Below are 4,546 nucleotides of genomic sequence, written 5' to 3' on the forward strand. Positions count from 1 at the left end.
AAAATATCATCATAGACCAGAGATTTAACAAGATTTCTGTAGGCTCTAAAATGACCAATATGGAAAGAGTAGCCTTCTTCTAGGAAACTTGTAGTTTTTTTAGAATGAAAACCGTCTTCTTCATCATCTGAAGTCTTAGAGCTTGACTGTCTCTTCCCATTACATTAAGTAACAAGTAATGTTTCAATTAAACAACGGTGCTCCAACTCTGCTAGCTAATTTTGATAGTTTTGATCTGTGGTTCAGCTGTTTGTAAATATTAGAAATACCATTAAGAACTGCCTCACAGTATAATACCTACAGCTAAAGGCAAAAAATGCTGGAATCCTATGATGTAACTTGCAGGTTCTTATGGGATCATTTGTAAGATTTGCTGGAGCTCTTATGGAACTCTGCAGATTTTTTTCAGAGCACTTTGAGAAACAAATGAAGCAAAATTCCAGCAAATTTGAGATGTCTGCAGTGCTTCTCAAGTGTCTTAGAAAAATTAAAGACAGAACTTCTTAGCTCCTTTGCTTTATCCATCAGCAATGTTTGCTCACTGCCAAAAGAATAGTAAGTTTTATTCTTCTTTCAGTCTACTCAGACAAGACAGATTTTGTTTTGGGAAGATGTTTGGCTTGTAATGTATCGTGCCCATTGAAAGTTGTTTATGTCTCCTTTCGTTTGTAAGGTTTTCCAGAGTCTTCAGTAGTGTCACAAGATATATTTCATAGCATGCTCACAGAAGAGTAAGCTTCTTAAATTACTGTGCAAGTCCCTGAAACTACATAAAAACTGCAAGGAAGTGACATACTAGTTACAATGCAGTGAGGGTTGCATTCTTATAATGCTTGCTCCATATTAAATACTGCTGCTCTGTGCGTGACTTGGCTCTCCCTCTGCAAAAATCACTACTACCCTTCTTTCTTTTCTAACCTTTTTGTCCCTTGGGAGATAAAGCAGAGAGCTGAGAGAAACGAAGAAACATTTAGATAGTATATACTTTGACTGTAAGTCAAGCTAACTTTTCAGTTCCTAAGGAAGTATGACAGGATTTTTTTATGCACATTATCATAAAGGACATTACCAAAGACTTTGCCAAAAAGTGGTTCCTACGTGAACTGGAGAAAACTATATTAATTTTCTGAACAAAAAAAAATTACCAACTTCCAAACAATTCAAGAACTACAAGAATGTATGTTTTATTCCGATATGTGTTTATATTATATGTGTTGGCTGCTTTAATTTTTTTTTTACTGAACTCTGTAGTAAACCAAATGTAAAAGCCTGCTCAAAAATCAGATAAGAAGTTCAAGAGAAGACCATATAAACTCATGGAATGACTCAACAGGAAGAAATCACAGGTACAGTCAGACTAATCAAAAATTAAGACAAGTCTTTAAACAAAAAAAAGTTGCACAAAACTCTCTCAACCACAGGTTCATTTCACTCCAACGGCCCAAAAAGATGGGATTATACTGAGTTTGCCAGAAGAGTGGCTTAAAGGTCAAAGCATCAAGTTACTACTTGGAAACACAGATTTGATTCTCTGCACATTCTCACCTTTCCCTACTTATTCTGGGGATAGAGAGAAAACTATATGAATGTGCATCTGCTTTCAGACAGCATGTTATAACCCTAAAATCTCGTTTTCTCTGTGTGGATTTGAGATATAGCCCATGGCATTTTTCATCATACATAACATTTACACTGATATCTTTTATCTAAACTTCCCTTGCCTCACTGTTGTTCAATATGCTAGTCATTCAACTGGTGGCCACTCTCTATACCAGAAACAAACAGAAATGTCAGATGTTATCGGTGTCCTAAAAACAATGAATCCTGGTATTACAACAAAAGCAGCATTGGTACAATTACTATTGTAACACTGCTTTAATTTGTGCATAGATCCTCTCATAACGCAAGTCAGAATGAAAAGTCTTCAACAGTAGATTAAAAGATGAACAATTAACATTCTAAGAAATCTTGCAGAGACACTGTATAGACTGATGTGCATTACATTTGAACAAATATTAACACTTGCATATTTAACTATATACAACTTACACAAATATACCAAAAATTAAAATTTTAGACACATTTTAAAAAGTTGGACATCTATCTCTGAATTGTATTTAGCACAGCAGATAAAAAAGGCAGATCCTGATCTGCCCAACAAAAGGGTACACAATTCTGACAGATCCCTTAGTACAGGCAGTGGGAGTAAAACTTACCCACACGATAATCACATCCTTATAGAAATTGAAAACGTATGTGAAAGTCCTGGTGGTCCTGCAAAAATATAAACTCATAAACGATTTCTTGATTCAGTGTCATCATTCATTTCTTTCATTTGAGAAATCAGAGTTTTAACAGGACATACAAAGATTGATGTTTTTTTCATAAAAGGATATTTTATGAAATAGTGAAATGTGGCATATTTCTACCTGATAAATGTGGAGACCTGTAAACTTTGAACCCATCTTGGCCTTTGTTGCTTGTGACCCTGTTTAAGTGATTTATTTTCTTTTAACAACTGCAGTCTGCAGGAGGTAGAATATACTATGTAGATCTTTAATTCTGTTGAAAATGAAATAGTTTAAACACAGAATGGCTGACATTAGAAGTCCCTGTACTAAGAAGTCATATTATCTTCATTTCAGTATCCTTTTTAAGAGAAATATTTATGATTTGAGAAAATATGTACTTTATAAAAGGAGACTAGAGCAGAACTTTGGAGCTGAGGACCATTGTGGGCCTACTATCCCTAGCTATGGGACAGTGCCTGAATGGGCTGATTTAGGGCTGTGGACCATGGAGGCCTAGGCTGTCAAGGAACTGGGCTTGCATGCTGGCATGAAACCAAGAAGTTTGCCTGGTATCTGGAGGAACGCTGCTGACATTGAATCATCCCCACAATAGGTTTATATACTAACGAACTGGAATATTTTGAGGAATTTATGTTTTGTCAGAATTTTTATGACTGGCTCTAACTAGAATGTCACCTTTAGTTAGACCCACTCATACTAACTCAACTCCCCCTGGCTCACTTCAGAGTTACCATACATTTGAAGTGTGCAGTGGAGTCTAACTTGCCCAGGGTCAGGAAATGTATAAAATGGGCTAAATTTACACTGTGTAACTCTCTTTATTTTATGTGAGGGGTGAGGATTTTTGTGGGTGATACCTTTAATTGACAAAATTGCATGGCTGGGATCCAATAAAATATATCCCCACAAAAATCCTTACCTCTCACCTATTTCCTGGACTATCATAGCTATAACATCACTTTAACTTGCACACTATTGCACCTCCACATACCTGGAGATCTCAGTCAAGTCCCTAATATTTTCTGCATACAGAAACTAGAAATTTCCTTATGATAAGAATGTCATGTGTCAGCTAGCTTCCCTGGTAACATATTGTAACACACTCCAATACATATATGCAATAATTACTTATTGCTTTTCAGGTGGAGTCTAAAGGGTTATTTGTAATTATTAGGATTGCTCTCCCCACCTCCTTTTTTGTTCCCTCTTATTGGATTATCATTAGAAAACATATCTCATTAATCAAATAATCCTACTAATGTGGACTTAACCTGTACTATTCAAATCCTCCCGAGTTTGGCAACAGATACAGCACATGCCGTTTTCTTGATGCAGGAGAAATTTTCACCAGCTTGATAGCAAACGGTAACATTATTTGTTAATTTTTGATGTATTAAAATGACATGTAACACGTTTTTCTTTTTACAGAACTCCTTTTAAGTAGTTATTGGAATGGAATTAGTACAGGTAGGTTCTGGTACCTTTACCTCATTGAAAATAGCCACTTTCTCCTCAAGAAGTTCCATTGGTGTCCACTATTTATCAACGTGAGTAAATCCTTGGAAATCTGAACCTGCAGGTCCTTTCATCAATACCATTCCTGTGCATAAAATTACTCTCAGTGTTACTGTTCCAAGTTTATGGAACTTTTGGCTTCCATAGCAACTGAAGGATCTGGAACACATCTCCAAATATACGCAATACTTTTTCTCCATTCTCCAGGCAAAGCAATTTTCATGAATAGATTCCCCATCTTTAGGCATCTTATGTTAAAGACTAAGGACTTTTGTTATGCTAATAATAATAAACGTTATGTTTGTGCAATAGTTTGAAATGTACAGTACATGGTACTAGTGGCTCTACAAGAGGGCCGCAGCAATTAATTATAATTTATGAGAAAATCTCTTACGAGGGAAAACCAGTAAGAAGCTGTACTATAGATCTGGCCTTAGGAATAAGGCCTATTGTATTTGGCCATATTAATGGAAGGAGACTGTCTTATGGTTTTGCTTTGTTCATCCTTGGTACATATAAATAATTAGATTCTAATCAACTCTTTTGATTAGTCAAACTGCAACAAACTGAGCTATTTAAGAATATTGTTAGCAGCTAAAAATACAGCAGAGAATCAAACTAAATTATCAGTCATTAATCAAAAATATATCTTGAACTCTATTTCATAGAATCATAGAATCAATGAGTTGGAAGGGACCTAGACAGATCATCTAGTCCGA

Source organism: Gavialis gangeticus, unplaced genomic scaffold, assembly GCF_001723915.1.
Source record: "Gavialis gangeticus isolate Ggan-Ray unplaced genomic scaffold, GavGan_comp1, whole genome shotgun sequence".
NCBI lineage: Eukaryota > Metazoa > Chordata > Crocodylia > Gavialidae > Gavialis > Gavialis gangeticus.